Genomic DNA, 21,248 nt, shown 5'->3' with positions numbered 1-21,248 from the left:
AATCTTATTATAAAAAAACTTTTTAAAGGAAGTAGTAACAATTAGCTAAACATTGCCAGCCATAGACCAATACAACTAAGCACATAACAAAAGCTACTAGAACACCTTTGCAAATAATAATTATCAAAGGCAGTGGAGTTGCTAGGGAAGTGGCAGGGATGCGGATTGCACCAGGTGATGCAGTTGGGGGAGGTGACACCACTAATAGCCAAAACTGTGAAATGTTGGGTATTTTTTAATAATACCATCTTGTTATACATCTTTTGATGCAGAATTTCATGCAGAATGCAATAAAACAAAATGCACTTAAATATCTGTATTCTATCAAAAGTTATGGACAATTAACCAGAAAAGGAAAACACAACTGCCTTATATAGCAAAAAGTAAGAAATTCTACTTTTGCAGAATGTTGTAGAAATTATCATTTCCATATGTCAGAGGTAATACTAGAACTCTTATTCAGTTGCATGAGTGCCATTAAGTTGGCTCCTGGTTTCTTATTGGTTACTGATTTTGTTGGGTGACCTGTACGGCTATATATTAAAATAAATAAAGTTAATGGGGGTTACACCAACCCTAGTGATGCCACTGCATTTAGGTTGTGTGTAGAATATTGTAATTTATTCTGTCTGGCACAGGAAGAGGTCCGTCATGGGGGTGATGCAATGAGCTCTTGCACAGGGTGATGCAAACTCTAGTGACTCCTCTGATCAAAGCAAGATTGCGAGGTCCTCCAAATGGACTATGGAACACAACCAAATGGCAAATATAGCTCACTTTCAATAACTGTGAACTAGGAAAGTGATGCTTGGACCCTGGTGGATAGCTCATTGATCGCTTAGTTCAGTGGTTGAGGTGCATGCTTTGTATGAACAAAGGTCTCAGGATCAATCCCTGGCATCCTGTATGCACTCAAGACTCCTGTATGCACCCATGGACATCTAATACATGTCAATGTAGAGATGCTGAGCTAGATGTACCAATGGTTTGATTAGTCATATAGCAGCTTACTTTGTTGATTTTAATCTATATCAGGGGTGTCCAAACTTTCTGGCAGGAGGGCCACATCATCTCTCTGATACTGTGTTGGGGGGCACGGAAAAAGAATTAATTTACATTTCAAATTTGAATAAATTTACATAAATGAATATATTAGAGATGGAACTTATGAATGAAGAGATGAATGAAGGTTTTGCAACAGCTCAAGGCCTACAAAAGGCCTCGCACAAAGCAAGGCCATCCTTTCCTTCACTGCCACTGCTATATCACAGATGTGAAACAGCAAGCAGTGGAGGGAGACTTCGTCCCACAGCTCACAGGTGAGAGCTCACACCTCACAGTGAGAGGTCAAACAGTTGGCCATCATGCTGAGAGCAGTTGTATCAGGCCAGTGCAGGCTCTAGCAAGTCACCAGAGGGCCAGAGACATTGGAGACTGGGGGCTCCCTGAGGGCCGGATTGGGAGTCCTCAAGGGCCGCAAGTGGCCCTAGGGCCGGGGTTTGGGCACCTCTGATCTATATCAATAGCAGTGTTCAGTGTATGCACATAAGGTTATGTCCAACCATGCATATTCATTGGCCTTGATGGTGAGATAGGCATGGATGGTGAACAGGAAAGGAAGGCATTATCTTGCTTCTTAAAAAGTGTGGAGAGGAGAATTGTTTAAACCAAACCAAAATTTATTATTTTGTGTGGGAATGTCTCACATTGTCTCACATCAAGCTAGCTTTGCTTCTACTGTTGAAATGGAACAGAAATAATCTTAACCAGGGGTTTTCAAACTGGTGGGTCTTAATCCACCAGCCAGAGAAGCCCTGCGCTCCCCCTTAAGGGACGGACGAATGACAATGACAAAATCGAAACAATTGTGCTGCCGTCAAGGTTACAGGTTGTGCATGGCCTCCTGGGACCTTTGGAAAGGAGGCAGGGGGTGGCAGGCCACCAGTGGAGGGGTAGAAGCTCAGCTGGTGAGGGAGAGGTGGCAGCCTGCATTCATGGCCTCAGGTGGTACCAGAATTGCTGCTGGTTTGGGGAGCCCCGTGGAGCCCTTTGTAGGGCTCCCTGCACCTCTAAACATTGAAAAAAATGTGATTGCGACTCACTTCTGATTTTGCAATTGCAACAGAGGCCACCACAGACGGGTAAGATAAAAAAGCCCCCTTGTGGCCCCCTGCAGTGGCACAATCATTCCGACTGCATCCTCTCCACATCACCAGTCCTCCCATTAAACTTCTTGTGAGAACTGCTGATCTTGACAAAGGAGCACAATCTTGGTCTGAGATGCTTGTGTGGAAAGAAAATCCCCTTCTGGTGATCACTTCTTCTCAGCCTTCTGGTAAATGCTTGGTAAAGACAGGCAAAGCATTCTAAGAAAAGTTGTAGAGCAAGCTCATTCATCAGCTTTGAAGTCTGAGGTGAAAACTTAGCCTGCTTCAGACCTGCTAGGAGAGAAAACGAGATGACTGGTTCCATTAAGCGCTGAAACTCTTGTAAATGTGATGGAGAAGCAAGAGACACTATGTGGTCACGGAATGAGAGCAGAGCACCTTCAGAGCTGGTGTTAACTTTCATAACCTATTTGGCAGAAAAATCTTCTGGCTGCAAAATTGTAGGATTGTGGTTCTTCGTTGGAAAGGGTCCATGAACGTTGCCATCATTGAGGCAGAGAAGCAGAAACAAGAAGCAGCAGAGCCACTGAAAAGACTTGCAGTGCTCTACCTTTCTTGTTGGCAAGATGAAAGACAATTGATGTGACAATTAGTCTACTGTGACAGTCCCATCAGAGGCACATGATATTGTCTCGGAGGCTATCTGAATGAATGACACCATCATACTTAGTTCATATGGTATGTCTGCTTGAGATGAATTTGCACTCAATGAGATAAGTAACAGCTATGAGTAAGATGACAGCCACATGACATGTTGCTAACATGACATTTATCAACCACAGTGATCAAATCCTTTTGACACATAGTCAGGAAGCCTAAATGTTTTTCAATTTGGACCACACCACACCCACAAGGCAACTAGAGTGAGACTATATCTGCTTTAGTTCAGATCAGCGATTTTCAACTCTTTTAATCTTGTGGCACTCTGATAAGGTGCTAAAATTGTCAAGGCACACCATTAGTTTTTTGTTGTTGTTGTTGTTTTACAATTAACAAGACACACTGCACTGCTGGTGAGGAGCTCACATCCCTCAGTGGCCCTACTAATAAAAAACCCTCACCCAAACTCCTGCAGCACACCTGTGGACCATTCACTGCACACCAAAGTGCTGTGGCATAGTGGTTGAAAATTACTGGTCCCGATAATGGTAGTGGGCACTGGGCAATAGGGGTTGAGATTGTAGCCCATATTACAGGATAATTATGAAGATGATACCTCTGAGTTGATCTCCAGGTGCAACTCTTTGGCTATCTTGATAGCCAAAGTCACAGTCCTTGCTCTTATAGAGAATTTTGGCTAAGAAGGAGTATATGAAATTCCTGCCACATTGCAAGAATCCTTAAAATTAGACCCAATATTGCATATTCTAGACAGCTTTATGCCAGTCATTCTACTAATGCTGCACGGACTATTGAAGTTAGTGGAAATGGCATGGAGGAAGCTGCCATTGTGTAAGGTAGCTGCAAGAAAGATGGGTTATATTTACGCCACTAAACAAGTTTGGGGCATGTACCTTGAGTTGACTGAGGGTGGGAAGCAGATTGTGCTGAGGACAAAGTTGTACTCTTGGGGCTCCCTCCATAAATGTTTCAGTCTATCAACTCTTCATGACCAAGTACCAGTATGTCTTTTGAGAGAAGCTGAGGATGTCTGTTTTCCATGTAGAAGCACTCCATTTGTTAAAACCAAAGGTATTGTAACAAAATTTGTGGAGCAAGGTCTGTCACCTCAGTTTAGACTCTGGCTTCTTGCTAAAACTGAGAGCAGCATAAAGACTAAATCTTGATAGTGGTTTCCTTCCTGCTCCTAGAGAAGCACATACATTTCTTTGTTACCATCAATGAAAACCCTCAATGCCTTGCCATCCCTTTCATCACTCCATTATTTCTCTGTGATCTTATCTGATCTAGGTCTATCAGGCTACTGGTCCCTTCAAACAATTCCACTTTTTGCTGCTCTTTGCTACCACCTCTGCTGTGGTGCTGGGGGGGGGGGGGGAGGAGAGGAAGCTACTTGCCATGTTCCTCACATGGTTTTTACAAATATACAAGTATGAGACTTCCAGTTTTATTTAAAAGAGGCTGCGTGAACAAAGGAGCTTCTTCCTTTGCACAGTCCCTGTAAATAAAACTGAAAGATTTGCACATTTGGGTTGGAGAAAATTGTGCAAGGAGCTCACTGAGAGGCTGATGATCTGCTTCTAACTCAAGTGAATGGGAAGCAGATCAATGTGGCTTGCATCTGTGGCAGGCTGGAAGGGGTGGGGGTGGGAGGAAGAGTGCTCCTTGCCACTCCTGCAATCTGGGACAAGGCGGCTTCATGGCTGAGCTGGCAGTGCCTTTAGCCTAGAAGTGCCTGCCACAGTATCTCCACAATTCCCTCTCTGATTCCTTTTAGATTCCTTCTTCAAACCTGCCTTTTCTTAGAAGCCCTTAGGCCAGTTCCTTAGTCCTTTTACTCTGTTGTAACTTATCCTACTTAAGCATAAGTGAAATATTCACACATTGTTCCCAAGTTTATTTCTGCCTACACTTCCCCTTCCTCTGTTGCCACACAGCTAATGTACACTTGCATCAGGCTATCTTGCCCTGAGTCAGACCATTGGCCCGTCTAGCTCAGTACTGTTGATATTGATTGACAGTGGCTTTCCAGAGTTTCAGACATTTATTCCTCCTGGAGAAGCCAGGGATTACACCTGAGACATTCTGCATGCAATGCATGTGCTGTATTACTAAGCTACAACTTCTTCCCTCCCTTGAGTTGATTTTACAGTGCAATCCTATGCATGTCTCCTTGAAAGTACCATTTTGTTCAATGGTACCAACTTCAAGGAAAGTGTTTGGCATGTCTTTGTCACTCTGTATAAAGCACCAAACATAAAATATGTAGTATATAAAATAATGAAGAATTCCCCTTATGTTCTTCCACTTTTCATTGATGCAGGAAGTAAATAATAACTGCATGATAATCAGGCCTAACCTGCTATACTCCTCTTTCTGCTCTGTGCTAAAGTTGAATGCTGCTGTTACAGAGAAAAGTCATTAGACCAAGACTTTTCAATCTTTTGTTTTGCTTATAGCACTTTTGCACATACTTTTACGTAGCAACTTTTGCACATGTGTGCAATAGTGGCATCACTCTTGCACATAACACCACTGTCACTAGAGGCAATAGTTAGGCAAGAGATAAGAAGTAGGTAACTTATCCCACAGCAGAGACTTCATTGTGCATCCTCCTTCTTCAAGCCATGCCCCTTTTGAAGGACCAGGCAGCTGTGCAGCCACATCTTGCCCACTGGTGCACCATTTCCTTGGTCATCTCTATTTATAGTGGGTCATCCAGGCAGAGAGTGTAACGTACATTCCAGGGGTGGACAAAACATGGCTTGGGAGCCACATGTGGCTGACATATGATGTGAAGCTCTTGGAAATATGTTGGCTGAGCTCCTTTTTGCAACACAATTAATATCAAAGGTAAATAAGAAATTTTCAAGCTTTATAATTATTTACCTGGTGTAAACTGAGATTCCAGTAGATTAAAATGTAAGCTTAATGTTCATTGTGAGTAAATATATTTAAGAGTTTAAATGCTTCTTAAATATTGTCACTCTCAATAACCTCTCTTACGGCTCTCAAACATCTGCAGTTTATCATACATGGTTCTTAAGTTTGGCTACCTCAGTATATACTGTGGCAGTGGAGCCAAATACTACCTACCATACTATATACTGCTAGTGCTGCATAATAGAAAGGTATTTTGAGGGTGCTCAACAAGTGTGGCTGAGATTCTATTAGTCTAAATCAGCCATTTTCAACCACTGTGCCATGGCACACTGGTATGCCATGAGTGGTCCACAGGTGTGCCACAGGAATTTGGTGGAAGGTTATTTATTAATAGGGCCAATGGGAGATGTGAGCCCCTACTGGTAGCATGGTGTGCTTCGTCAATTGTCAAAAACCTGGTGGTGTGCCTTGAGCATTTTAATGCCTTGTCAGTGTGCCATGAGATGAAAAAGGTTGAAAATCACTGGTCTAAATGAAACAGTTTCTCTGCCTCTGTCACCGAACAGCGGCAATCTTTAAACTGACATGCTAACCTGATTCCTCTGATACCTATATCCAGAGTAGAGTCTGCAATTAATGCTTTCTAAGTAAATGGCTTGTCTATTTGCACCCATTGGCAGGCTGGCTCTTCTTGTGGTCATTTATCTTCACAGAGAGGAAACGGCTATCAGTACATAAATGTGGTGCACATGCATGCACCAACCTCATAGGAAAAATGCCGTACTCTAGTCAAGAACAGATATTCAGTTATAAAAGTAGTGTTGACCTTCCATGCCAACAAAGGTGCAGTGTTTCTTATTGATACTTGTTTTCCATGCCTCAGGATGGTGCTGACAACAAATGGCTGATCAAGAGTGGTCCCCTGTGCAGTTACACATCTTATCTTCCAATCTCACAGGGGGATAATGGAGAAAAGAATTCTTCATGGTAGTCAAGATAGAGCTGAGTAGACATTGCTGGTTCTCCTGTCCACTGTAGGCCCAGAAAGAAGTACGGGTGAGAGTATTCTTGAGTGGAAAGAGTTCAAGGGAGTTCCACACCAGGCCTGCTCAAGCACAGATCCCAGTTGTGTGACTGCATAAAGGACCACTCAAAGAATAGTAGATTCAGGCAGGGCTTTTCAAACTGTGGCGTGATGGCCCTGGTCTCTGCCCCCTTAAGGGGCGGAGGCAGCCAGGAAACAGGAAGGAGGCAGCGGCGTGATCCCCAGGATTGCTCCGCTCACAGGGCTGCAGCGGCTTGGGTGCACTTACCAGAGCCTCCTGCAGTCTCCCAGATGTGCGGGGAGCCCTGTGTGACTGTCTGCAGGACTTCCCGAAGCTGCAAAAGTGAAAGTGGAGTGATCGCGCTCCACTTCCGCTAAACCAATCGCTCCACCTTCACTTTTGCAGTTTCCGGGAGCCCTCCAGACAGTCGCGCAGGGATCCCCGCACACCTGGGAGGCAGCAGGAGGCTCTGGTAAATGCACCCAAGCAAGCCCCTGCAGCCCCCTGAGCAGTGCAATCCTGGGGATCGCGCTGCTGCCTTCCCACCGCCCCCACTGCCACCCCGCAGGGACTTAGTGGTATGCAAACTCCTGAGAGATTCAGGGATTCAGGTAAGCTATGCTGATTTATTTACACATGTTTGAATTCAGCTCTAAAGAGCAAGTTAAATGTACTATTGTTAATTTGTTAAGATTTAATACCCAGTCCTGTTGCATTTCCTTTTTTGCATGTAAGTTTCCAAGACTGAAGTACCTTTTCTTAGTCTGTAAAAAGTATGTGACATGCACTGTAAAATTCAAAGTATTCATTTGGGCCAAGATATACTTGTGTCATGGCAGTTTATATCACAGAAACTCATACAGCCTGTATTGCCAGAGTCTTGGCCAGGAAAGAAAGAATGGCTGCTGCCATCTCATGCCAACCCAATTAAATTGCAAGCATAAACTTGCCAGTGGATATTCTGAGGCACTCTTGCTTCCACCCTTATCAGGGTGTGGTATCCCAAACTAGGCCAACAAATACCTAGGAATGTGGAATTGACTTTAATTAGGGATATCATTTCATTCTGTAGTATTTAGAAGTTTCAAGGTTCAGCTGTTGCATAGTACTGTATAAGGAAACAAATCCTAACATGGTATGACCATAGAGCCCAATCCTATGCATGTCTAGTCAGAAGTAAGTCCCATTATAGTCAATGGGGCTTACTCCCAGGAAAGTGTGGATAGGATTGTAGCCATAGGGTACAATCCTAACCCCTTATGTCAGTGCTTTCCAGCATTAACAAAAGGGCAATGCAGCTCTGAGGTAAGGGAACAAACATTCCCTAACTTTGAGGAGGCCTCCTTGAGTGACACCCAACTGCAGGATGCAGCACATGTCCCAATGGCACTGCTATGCCAGTGCTGGAAAGCACTGACATAAGGGGTTAGGATTGCTCCCATAGTCAGTTATACAACTTTCAACATATTCGACAATGAAAGCTACAGAATAAAGTGCAGTTGTGATTTAACTGGAGCAAGCTGTCTTGTTGAAAGAGTCTGACTTTGTCAACTTCATGGAGACATCTTTGCCATCTATGAGACCACAGAATCTGTAAGTTGACGCTGCAATAATCCCAGGAGGTTAGAAAAACCAAGCCACATATCTTGGTTATTAGACCTACACCAGACTCTCATCTTTGAGGGTGTTCTTCCCAGTCCTATGATTGCCCACATAGATACAGGAATGGTATGGACACTGCTTTCTCCAATCTTGAACAGGTACAACGTGTCTGTTGCTGATCTGTTCATGTCTTGATCCTTCTCCTTGCTCTCCAGTTATTTTTGGTTATTGTATACAGATATTATGTGGCAACAAAGCTCATGGATTTCTGACAGATAAGGAGACCCACATTACTTTGGCAATCAAAGCCAAAGTAGTCATTGGCTTTGTCATTGGCTCCTGCAGTCATTGGCTTGGTCACAAAAGTGAGATTTCTGACTTTGGTATTCTTTGATTAGCAGATGCATTGCCCTTGCAGGATGCCAATTCTGTGAGAGAAGCTCACAAGATGGGACCCATACATGCAGTGGGTAATTTAATTGGTACCCAAGCTGTATAGAAGCCACTCACCAAAAAGCAACTCCTACTTAATTAAGTGTGCAATCCTAACCCCTTATGTCAGTGCTTTCCAGCACTGATTTAAGGGCAATGCAGCTCTGAGGAAAGGGAACAAACATTCTCTTACTTTGAGGAGGCCTCCATGAGTGACACCCAACTGTGTTACATGAAAATCCCCCTTTTTGCCTTTTAGCTGTGATTTTTTTCTCTATATATCTGGTTATGCTATTATGGACTATAATATCATGCAAGCTAAACTGTTCTCTCAGCATACAGGCCACATTTCCAGGACTTTGGTCAAGCCACAAGTTCATTGTTACACAACCTCCCCCCCCCCCCCCCCAGTAGTCACACATTATGGGAGGAAGTCTTGTGTCTTAATCCAATCACTGTTTAAGCATCTCCTACATTACTGTATGCAAACTTGAACTGCCTTCCATGATTTTGGTGTTGAAATTCTGTTTCTGATTCATTGCATTTTATCTATGTTTTCCACAGTCTTTGTTAAGTTCCCCCTTCTAGGAAGCCAGCCATCAACGCTTGATTGAATTTTGCTGATAACTGATACATACATCCTGATCCCCATTCAAATGTATACATACTTCAAGCACCCAGCCTTGTGTTAGCAATCAAGCTACCATCCAGCTCAACATGTAGGCACTGTCTCCCAACCCCTTATAAGCGAGGGCTTCCTCTCACACACTCTCTCTCTCTCTCCAAGACCCAACACATCTGTGTTCTGTCAGAGGGTCCTCTCCACAGGACTCTCCCCCCCCCCTCCAGCTGGCTCTACAGGACTGGTAATTATCTTGTGCCTGGAACTCTTTCCCTTCTTCCCCCCCTTTTTCTCCCCTTCTCTCCCCATCTTTAATTAGCAGCTGGGGTTGGCAGAGCAGGGACCCCTAAAGCCTTCCCTACAACCCCCCTTCCTTATCTGTTTTCCTCGGCTACACCAAATACTCTTCACGTGCAACCACCATGAAAGCTAGGTATACTGGATTCAAGCAGTAGGACCAAGAAATATCATTTCTCCGTGCGCATTATTTTTACCTTTGTTCTTTTGTAATAAACCATAATCTTTTATTGAAAGTTATCTTTCTCTCAGTCTCCTCTTTAAGCAAAAGGGAATTTCTCTTCATTACGGCTGTCCTGTTATCCAGCCTATGATCCTAATGTTCCAATAAGGGCAGTGTAATAATTCCCCTAAACAAAACAGCCCTTTTGGTAACAATTGCAGGAGGATTGTGCCCTAAGGTAACTAAATGTTACCTTAATTAAATAGGTCCTCATGCCATACTGCAAACAGCTTTTGAAACTCCTCTTAGTTTCAGGAGAGTTTTGCCAGGCGTCATGGAAGACCACTGTTCAAGAACCAAAGTTGTTAACTAGTTAACTCAGTTTAGGATGTTTGTGATGTTAAATGATTTTCTTTTAAGAAAGATGCATATAAACAAACTAGAAGGATTCCCATATGCCATGCTAAAACACAAAGCTGTTTTAGCATGGCATTTTAAAATTCTGCATATTTTTTTGTCTTTTCAGCCCTGTGGACACTTTTTTTGAAAAGCTTCTGTTTTGTTCTGGTTGACATGCTCTAGAGACGTGTGTTATTAAATTATACAGTTTAAAACCCAAAAGTTTAAACTTCCTACCTTCCCATCCCTTCTCTCTCTTCATAATGGACTATAATACTAGTATAGATGAAAGAGGGATTCTGGGGATCAAGCATAATATCAGCAAGCATAGCACATTTTCTTGCCTCATTCTGTAATTGTGTATTAACTACGACCTGTTGTGCTGGTGATATTGGAGTTTTTAATGTTCATGTGCAACAGTGGTTGTTAAACTGGAAAGTTAAGGTCACAAAAAAGACATCTGGCACTGAATAGCAAAGCACTCTGGGCTCTGTGAGATACAGGTTTTTAATAGACAATTTGTTTTGGAAGTCTTTATCAAGAAACTTAGTTTTATTGCAACACTACTTTTTACATTATTCTTTTAATTTGACTTGAAGGATAATTGAATAACCCCAGATAATAAGTCTTCTGGATACTTCTGTGAAATGCATAATAATGTTGGGCAGTGATAACAGTGGAGTACAATAGAATATTAGGGAACATGAAGGAGCTCATGCAGTTTGTTGCCCGTTTGTTTAATTACTTGCAAATAACGTAGGATGCTGCTTCCTCTCCTATTCTAATATACAGTGGAAAGAGATTGCCTCTTTAATTAAAAAACTGACTTCACCATCATATTACTATAGCTAGAGTCTGTTTAAATCTGAATTCTTGAGAGGGAAATGAGTGCTTTCACAGTACTTCCATTGTGTGGTACATGCATTCCACATATGAGACAATCTTTCAAAACCCTAGAATCAGAGGATCCCCAACTTGGTTCTAGGACTTCAACCAAGAATGTTGGGGTCAAAACAGAAGTGTCACAAAATGTTTCCACAGAACTGAAGTGATGCAATTATGCATAATTTTCAAATTCTAGGGATAGTGAGACTGTGGACTGTGTTCTCAGCTGCTGGAGCTTTCATCTGATGCTGAAGGGACTTGAGATGGGGCAATTTTAGGATTGGAATGGGGCAATTTTATGATATCTGTATCTTGGCCAAGTCTTCTGCCCATTCCTGGTCAATAGATGTTAATCTTCAGCTTGTTGCACTTGAGCAGTGGTTCCCCACCTTTAGAAGCCCATGGACCACTGAGGCTAACATTGGAATTGTCGTGGACCACGTGCAACCCCTTCCATCCCCACCACACAAAAAATACAGTTCAATAGCCTGTGAGCGAGCACTCTGCAAGACACTGGAAATGTCTGCTACCTCCCCCCCCCCCCCGGTCCATTTTCTGCCCTTTCTGATGGTCCATGGGGAAGCATATTGCTGAGTGAATGCTCCTCCACAGACCCTTCACCCTTCACAGAAAGGGTGAAAAATGGACACTGTACCTGGCACTTCAGTAAGCTTTTGACCACTAGAGAGGGCAGAGAACAGATGACCTACAGTCACAGCTGACACTTCAGTGGTCTGTGAGGCAGCACTCATTTGTCAAAACACTGGAAGTTATCAAAGGTGATCATCTCTTTTTTCCTGAGAACTTGGGGGCCACTTCTCGGGGTCTCATGGACCACCTATGGTCTCCGGACCACAGGTTGGGAACCACTACACTTGAGGGACCCACTTTCACTAAGCTCAAGAACAGCTTTTAGGTCCAGAGTTGGGTATGGTTGTGCCTGCATACAAATGGTCCCATCCTAATGTGTGTCTTCAATTACATTTCTTGATCACATGTGAAATGGTTATATGCTTTTCAAAATGTTGGCCTAACAAAACTGAAATTGTTGAATATCTGTAAAACTTGTGTATAAGACTATTACATTTTTATACTTTAACATGTATATAAAATAGGTATAAAAATGAAATATTTTATCAGAGTATTTAAGAATAGAAAATGCAGAATCACTATGTTGATATAACCATTTGTTTGTACATCTTTGAAGCTATGCTTCTGTCCTATTTTGTGAAATGAACCAGGCACACAGTGATGAAGAAAATCCTGGTAGCTTGTCTTTCATATTGAAGTATTGAAGTGTTTGACATTGAAAGAGTCCTGTTAATGTAAGCATTGGTGTCAAATTTGCAGGAAGTTTACCTGGAAAGTTAGAGCTCTGAGGCTGAAGTGAGAGAATTGTATAGCAAAATTCCTAGCCAGCATAGAAACATTTAAGCCTGAAGTGCCTTCAGGGTTTGGCTGGCTCTACTGATATTTTTCCAGGATGTTTTCCAGTCAACACCTTTCCAAATTCTTTAATGACTTACCTGAATATAACTAGTAAGCACAGAGGACAGTGTGGTATGCATGGGCATGTTTCCGGAATGCGAGAATGTGTGTGAAATTTAAAGGAACAAGCCCCCATAGTTAATATCCCAGGTGCAAGATTCTCAAGGAAAACTTTCTGCAGGAAGTTTGTGAAATAAACTGTTGTGAAAGAAGACTATTGTGTTGTAACTTCCTAGAAATCATATTTTGAGAGATCAACAATATTTTGAGGAAATGATAGGAGTAAGTAACCATAAGAGTTTGAGCTCATGTTTTCGTTCTCTGTTGTTGTGTTAGGGTAATTTTCCATGCTGATTTTTGAAAAAATGGGAGCTGGCACTTGGGGAATGAGGGAAAAGACTTTGGGTTATTTTTATATATATATATATATATATATATATATATATATATATATAAATAGTATAGTATAATAGTATATATATAAATAATAGGCTTTCAGCTATTAGTAAAGGTTGACGTGTGCCTATCCCCCTTTCTGTGCCTGGTCCACCAACACAAGTCCAAGTTGATCCATTGCTCAGACTGGGACTTACCCTGGGGCAAGGACAAATGTCCCCTTACACCAAGGAGACTTTCTGCCTACTAAACTGTCCTGTGGGATGCAGCCTGTGCTGGTGCCACAGCATCATCACAGGTAAATATAGGTAGGATTGGGCTGGGTTTTTGTTTTTTTTAATGTTTCGAACAAGTTTAGAGACAATAGTTAAATATTAAACATAAATATAAGTTTTTTTCCTTACTGTCGATAAATGGAGTTTGTCTTTTGATAAGGTTTTAGGCACATTTACATAATTAAAAAAAAATCCTCCCCTGAAACCCTCCATTCTGCTAATTTGCTTATTTCACAAACTTTGCAGCCAGAGAAGTGTCTTGTAGCACAGCCCTGGAAGGGAGGGAGTGTCATCCAATTTGCTTTAGCAACCAGGTAACTACCTGTTTTTTGGTTCTGTGCCATGGTGGCTCACAGGTTGTAGGCAGCACAAGAGAGAGAAGTGTCTCCTTGTTGCCTCAGCAATACAGGGAGGGTTCTCCATTTTCTTTGCCATATGCAAGATGGGTGACCTTCACCCATCTTTGCAACTCGCTTTTGAAGCAGTAATGAGGGTAAGGGACAGCACTGCAGACTGTGAATGAACTTGTGAAGTGGTTTTTTTTTTTTTTTTACTCAGTTCAGCTTTAACTTGTAAGATAAATGGCAAGAACAGCTAATAGTAACTTAATTGTCTTCAGAAGCAGTTTGTAACCATGTTTGTCAAGGGAAAGCAGCTGTTCATAGAGAACATGTAAAGTGTTGATTTAGCAGGACTACTGGAATTGTCATTCTGTCTAAAATAAAATTGAATCCATGCAGCCACATGGTTTGGTCTGTGCAAAGCCACACTTGGTGCACAGAGCTTCTTTGTGATCAGAATAATGCATCCATGTAGAACTGTTTGTAGGACAATGGTGCATGGACCCTGGGTGTTCCTAATCCATTCCATTATTAACAAGGCATAAACAAATAATGGTTTGGTTATACATGTGAATTGATCAACAGACAGCATAGCAGCCTGGTATTAAACTGAAGGACAGGCATAAACAATCTTCCCTCTTCTGTATTTTGTAGCCCGATTATATGTGAAGTGATTATTTCAGATTGTCATTTCAGATTGTGAGGGCTCCTCTTCATGCCCTGTTTGATCATATGGATTAAGGATCTCCAAACTACAGCCCACAGGCCAGACCTCCAACCTACAGCCCACAGGCCACAGATTCAGCCCATGGCTGAGTTGTCTTGCCCTGTTGGGATTCCCTGCCCCATCCCCATGTTGCGAAGCATGGGCTCACCTTGCCTGCCTGCTGTGTCATAGGCAAACCAGCCTCACGTGACAGGACCAGCTGAGAGACTTCCCAAGTGGTTCCGCAATGCTAAAGATGGTGGCCCCGCATAATAGGAAGAGATGCCAAATAGCAGCTAGGGAGTGGTGCTAGGAAAGGGAGCATGTGCGGAATGCAGCTTAGAATTTAATGTCTTGGCTGTAGCCCAGGATGAGACTGGCTGGACATGAAGCAGAGGGCTGGACAAAAGCTTCCTCCTGACAGAATAGAAAAATGATGTGAATTTTGATATGTTGACAAACTTCCTTCACTTATTTAATTTAGAATTTAATGTTAGAATGGCATAGCAGCATGTTTTTGAATATGCATTTTTTTCCCCTCTCTGGCCCATGAAGCCCCTTTAAAAAAAAACTAATGAGGCCTGTGTCCCACAAAGTTTGAACATACCGGATATAGATATATGCAATCCAGGACCTACTTCTCACTCTTTCTAAATTCACTATTAAGTATTTACTGCTCGTTTTTGTATTAGAAATGTTCTATCATAGAACAACTAAAACAGTTCCCAATTTTCTTGGAACATATGTAATGTATATTATTTTAACTCTTGTTTTTGTTCTATTTCTTGGACAGGATACCTGAAGATAGAAAGCTGGCCTGAAGTGAAATAGGGGAAAACTGGGGATTTGACAGCATTCCCCCACCCCCAGAGTAAGTACGCGATTGAAATTATATTCCTGTTGCGTAACTATGAAGAGCATACCTGGTTGAAATCAGTGAAGTTTAAAGTTATTTAAGTTGTTGTTTCGTGCCCAGTTGTGTTTTTTTTTGGAAGTTGAATACATTGAAGAACTTGTGTGGTGAAATGGTGAGGATGTCAGAGTTAGACTGGTAGACCAGGATTCTAATAATCCATTCAGCCTTAAATTCACTGACTGTTTCTTACTTCTGAGTAGACATGCATAGGATTGTGCTGTGTGTTCCTGGACATTTAAATTAGTTGTGGTATTTACTGTATGAGCAGTTTGATCCTCAAAATAAAACTTGCTATGCTCAGTGAGGTTTATTCCCATCAATCTGTGCATAGAACTTCAGAGTTAGATTTACTCTTGTTTATTCAGAGTTTATTTACCAGTTTTGAATAGCACGTTGTGAGTGGCTCAAACAAAACATTAAAAAAAAAAGAGAATATAGGCCCTATCAGCACCACCAGTTAAATATTTCTCTTCACTAATGAAAACTGACCTCTAGCAATTAGTTAGCTAATGCTTCAACTGTTCATTTTAAACGCAATCCTAAAACTTAAAGGCCTGATTAAAAAACCTTATGACCTGTATGTGAATCTGAACAGGGGCAGAGAACCAGTTCCATGGTTACCCTTGGTGTTTAAATATACAGACACTGCTGCTTTACTAGGTTGTAAATGTGATAATTGATTCTGACCACTCGTGAAGCATTTGGAAGTAGATGTGTTTCAAAGACCAATACACTGTTTTACGAGCTTGTTTAGAAGTTGGATGTCTTAAGTGATTCCTGGGGACACAAAGGTTCCTTTTTATGATGATGATGTGGCTGTGATAAATGTAAGAGCTGTATGTTTTTTCTGAATCGTGCTTGGTGCCTGTCGAATGCTATGCACATACAATGCACGTTTACATTCTTGTACACAGAGAATCTTCATAGCAGATAACAGGTGCTGTTTTCTCACTAGCCAAGTAAATTAAAAAGGGTCTGTGCTTAATGGGTTGCTAAACTGGTGTTCTTTGACTGAATGTTGGGAGGGAGAGAAGGAGGGGCATGAGACAGAAACAGAAAAACTATACATCCTCTTCAGGTGACTGAAAAAGATGCTTCTGACTGGCTGGGCTTGACTCAACGTGTGGGTGGGTGGATAGATAGATACTTGCCCTTTGATATTTACAGTAGAAAGCATTGCTCCTCATCCATTTGAGCAAAACCAGCTTCTGCAATAACAAAAAAGCAGAAACAATCAGCGGTATGCTATTGGAGAGGGGGAATCTAAGGCTCCACTTTTAAGAGCAATGGTTAACAGCCCAATCCTATCCACACTTTCCCGGGAGCAAGCCCCATTGACTCAAATGGGACTTACTTGTGAGTAGACATGCATAGGATTGGGCTATTAATCCTCTAAAATGGAAACCATGACTGCTCCCCCCGAAAAAGCTTTCACAATTGGACGCTAATGCCTTTGGTTGTTCTAGGGAGCTGCTGGGTTTCAGGTGTGTAATCAGTAATTAATATACTGTACATTATTGTCAGGAAAGTTGAAAAATCCTAATAATCAAACGTAGAAGAGTGTGAAAGCATGTAGGTAGCAAGGAACATGAAGCTGGAGAACTGAAATAGTGTTTTGTTGATAGTACCTAAGTAAAGCTGTATGCGTCAGTAAAACAAGTGTCCTACTGTGCTGGAATACAAATGGGCTGTCTGTGGCAGGATACAGCAAAGACATTTGGCAAAGAGGGATAGGAGAGCTTCTGGCGTAATGTAATTGAATTGACCATTTCTCTAAAGATACAGCAAATTGTTTGTTGCAGCATTCATCATCGTAAGGGAGGCCAGACAGCTTGCCAAACATAAGAGATTTATAATAAAAGGAAATAAAAAACACGCAGCTCTTGCACGAAAATGCAAACGTAATAGAGCAATTTGCAGGAAGTGCAGTATTTTCATGTATTTGACATTTATTTCTCAAAGCCTTGTTTCTTATGCTTCATTTTGAAGAAGAGAGACTATTATTAGGGCAAGCCATTTTAAGTATTAGCCAGAATTGTGAGTCCCTGCCCTTTTAAAGCATGCTGGCTATTCGGCCATCCACACCGTTTCTTGGCTATTCTGTTTTCTTGGAGTAATGGGCACGTTCATGTAAGAGGAAACTGTGATGGAGCATAATGGGAGAGTTCCTCGGGTAAATTATATGATGTATAGTTTCAGTGCAGATGGAGTTATGTTACACCTGGTGGGCTAAATTCACACTGGCATTTTCCTCAGTTAAATTAACCTTTGCCCAGTTTCTATTTTTTGCCTTGTGTCAAGAGCTCCTGGGTGTTACAAAACTGACTCCAATGTATGGCTCATATCAGAGTCCAATTTGTGTGACTCCCTCCTAAGTGTATGTACCATAGATACTCCATGCCTATAGTATGTGAAATTTTTGCCAAGTAATCAAGCTCCAATTACCACTTCCGCCTTATCTCCGGGTCAATCAGAGGGCAAAGCCTTTCAACTCTGAAAAGAGTTGAAAAAAGTTTTGTTTCTAAAGGGCAGGCAGGCAGGCACAGCTCCTTAGAAGCAATTTGTTAACCTTTTATTCTCCTTCCTTCTGCTGCAGCCTGGAAATGCTTGCAAAGCAGGTCTGTTTTTTGAAACACCAGGATGGGAATCCTCCTTTCCATTTGAAGCAGGCTACAATTCAATACACCCTTGCATAAGAATAACACCCATGGAAAGCAGTGGGTCTGCTTCTGAGTAAAAAGGGTTGCAAATATATGCAGCTGCATCTCTCTGCTGTGAATTGAATTGCACACTCCCAGTTATGTGTTATGGGTTGTATGTTGTACGTAGAGCTTCTGGCTTAACACACCAGACACCTTAAAGGTGGATTTGATTCATGGTTCTCCTGCAGTGTTTCCCAACCTTTTTCACTGGCATATCCCTTGGCAGCCTATTTCCATAAATTGTACCCTTCATATTAGCAAAATGTTTGCAATTAATAATACAAGCCCTCATCTCCTCTCTATGGAAGCCCAGACTTCATCTATTTATCACAGTGTTTTCTCTTTTTATCTGTTTGAAGAACAGAAGACTCTGCCTTTGCACTGTTTTGCACCAGAAGTGTGCTGAGAAATTCTGGTTGATTGATCACTTTCCATATTATGTTTCAGCTTTTTTACTGTGCTGTTTTTCAATCACTGGTTCGTGCGTGAATTGATGACCAAAAACTAGCTATTGGTGGGGCTTTCACAGCCAACTAGCTACCTCCCTCCCTCCCTGCCTTGCTGGTCCTTGCAAGGCATTCTGGAGCATGACCTGCCTTTTTCTGCCATTATTCCATTCTTTTTCAACTACCCCTAAAGGTCCTGTTGAGTGTCCCTGGGAGTACATAAATACCAGGTTGGGAACCACTGTTTTGCTGGTATGTTGTTTACAGTGCACTTACTCTGATAGTGCTTACAAAAAGGTGATGAAGATCAGAATTTAAAAAGAATAAAAATGTATCTTATGATCTGTTACTATGTTTTTAATAAATTAGAGACTACAGTTCGTAGGTAACAATTAGTGGTGGGTTATTTTTCAGGATCTGGCCTTGGGTAAAATCAGACAAAACTATAGTCAGACACCCCCCTAAGTTTAACCCCTGACTTATCCGAGGGTCATAGAAAATTCCGTGATTGGTGGCTCAAAACCTGCCCTGGGCTTATCTGTGGGATCGACTTATAGGCGAGTGTCTACGGCACGTTTGTGTGGCTGGTTTTTGGTGGTAGCCTGTTAAGTAAAATGGAGTAAGTTCTCTTTTAAAATTGGAGGAAGATACTTGAGTCTCCTTTCTCTGCACTGTTCCTTGTTTGAGTTTTCTGTGGTGTGACTGATGATGCAACAAGCAGCAGCATATCTGAAATAGTCTGTGAAATGCTCAGACTCAGTGCATGGGGAAAACCCTCTCAAACCAGCTCCAGAAGATTGAGCATAAATTCTATTCTGACAGTGCCCCAAGTCATTCAGTGATGGCTCAGCAAATGAGATGCGGTTTGCTTTTTAGATTGCCACATATGGAGAGGACAGGCATTTTGATTTCTTGCACCACTGCACCCCTGATAAAGCTGGAAATTGGAATCAAAATAATTAGATTGGCTAAACAGGTTCTCGCAAACAAGCCAAGTTAATTAAGGGGAGGGGAAAGACCTTTGAATTCCAAAGCACTCTGCACTCTCATTTGATAACAATGATATGTGGCTAGGATAGTCTGGAAGAGAACAGTTGTGTCATGTTAGGCAGGCTCTCATTTTCTCATAAGATGCACAGGAAAAGTAGTTGGTGTAATTCAGGGCGTAGGAGAGGGGGATAAAGGGGGTAATTTGTATCCAGGCCCAGGGTCAGAAAGGGGGCCCAGGACCCAAAGGAGGGGGCCCAGAAATTTCCTAGGATCTTACATTTGCCAATCTCACCCAGACTTCCTGCCCACATGGGATGCACATGGCGGCAAGTACTGCCAGAAGCCACATGTACCAGGCCCAGGAATGCCTACGTTCCTTAACAGTGTCACATCTGGGAGGAAACTGGCCTGCTCCAAGAGCTCTTTGGCTTGTGGATCTGCTTGCCATGAAGAAGTGAATGGAAGCTGTGGGGCTGCAGCTACTACAGAAGGCTGCCCATCCCATTGTCCCCCCCACTTTTGTTTCACCCCCTTCCTCTTTGGGAAGGGGCCCCAAAGAAACTTTGTACCCCCTAGGCCCTTTTGTAATTGATACATTTTAGAAATTAGTCTGTTAAAATAGAGCAGTGTTTCATTCTGAACTTTTGCTTGAATGAGAATTAGAAGCAGCATTTTAAAATGTTAGCTATCCATCCAAATTACATTTGTGTGGTGACAGCAGCAAAGCCGGAAGGTGTACTGCCCTGGGGGCACAACTTCCAGAGCTGCCCCCTGATGTGGGCCCTTTGCACCCTCTGAATGCAACCTGGACTGCGCTCTGGTCATGTCCAGAGTGTGTTCTGAGGCCTCCAGTTTTGCCAAAAAATTGGAACTGACATTTTAAGGCCTTCCAGAGGCCTTAGAAGGCCTTAAAGCATTCACTTCTGGTTTTTCCTGAGGCACAGCTGCAGTTGGAGGGAGCACGGGAGGTGAGCGAGGGGCGGGAAGGACCGCAGCAGAAAGAGTGCCGCATGGGGTCCTATGTCCTCTGCTACCTCCCCATGCTACTGAGTGAAGACCAATACTACCTGTAGAAACAGTTCTTCAGATTACAGTATTGTTGAGAATTGTGCATGCATTTCCAACCCTGCCATACCTTACCACTGTGTATGTTCAAAGGAGTTTACAGCACTGGAATTCTCTTATGTAAAATGTGGCTTAGCTCATTTACCTGAATAATGTGGAACTATGCCTGCTGTATACTTGTAGTGTGCCAACAGTCTGTGTTGAATTATCTGTGTTGATCTTTGAAGAACCTTATAGCTGGAGGTTCCTGCATGGGGAAAGTTTTGAATTTGATGAGCTTCTGGTTCTTTCCAGTTTACTGAGTTGTTTGTTTTGTCACTACAGGTTGTCTCTACTGTAATATGAAACCATGATTTGGTATTATGGTGTTACAAAAGTGAGCAGGGTGCTCACACATTTCTGACCTTGTTGGGACCAAACCATAACCAAATCCTAGATCCTAATGAGGCCATCTCTGGAGAGGAGGAGGAGCTGATCTTTACAGGAGGTGCATTTGGGAAAGCACTAACACTACAACCAGAGGCCATCCATTGAGAGCTTGGTGGTCATCCATTGACCTCCACATTATGATCTCTGCCTTCCTTGACCTGAAGAACAGCAGCAATGCTGAGTTGCTGAGAAGGTCTAAAATCTAGAACAGGCGTTGAATTAAGTTGCATGCCTCAGCTGAAGGCATGCAACTAGGAAGGGTGGTGCTCTTCTGTTATAAAATCTCTTCAGTGTCCATCAGTCAGTTGCTTGAGCAACAGCTCCATATTGGTAGTTTCTCACAAAACCTGTTATGAGACTGAGGGTGCAATCCTAA

At 42.3% G+C, this 21,248-nt stretch overlaps 1 protein-coding gene across 4 annotated transcripts in view; it reads left to right on the top strand.

Moving 5' to 3' along the window:
- The window catches only part of TBL1X (transducin beta like 1 X-linked), a 160,366-nt gene that overhangs the window by 44,864 nt on the left and 94,254 nt on the right, over positions 1-21,248 (top strand). For 3 of the 4 annotated variants that reach the window (XM_066620350.1, XM_066620349.1, XM_066620351.1), the window contains exon 2: positions 15,118-15,195. The gene's annotated coding sequence lies outside the window, so the exon portion shown is untranslated. Of the gene's footprint in view, positions 1-13,279; positions 13,301-15,117; positions 15,196-21,248 lie in introns of those variants that run through there. The other variant, XM_066620352.1, reaches the window with a different exon arrangement.

This window comes from Tiliqua scincoides, chromosome 3 (genome assembly GCF_035046505.1).
Source record: "Tiliqua scincoides isolate rTilSci1 chromosome 3, rTilSci1.hap2, whole genome shotgun sequence".
In the NCBI taxonomy this organism is placed as follows: Eukaryota; Metazoa; Chordata; class Lepidosauria; order Squamata; family Scincidae; genus Tiliqua; species Tiliqua scincoides.
Note: the sequence above shows the minus strand (reverse complement) of the source record. Positions and strands in the feature narration are given on the sequence as shown.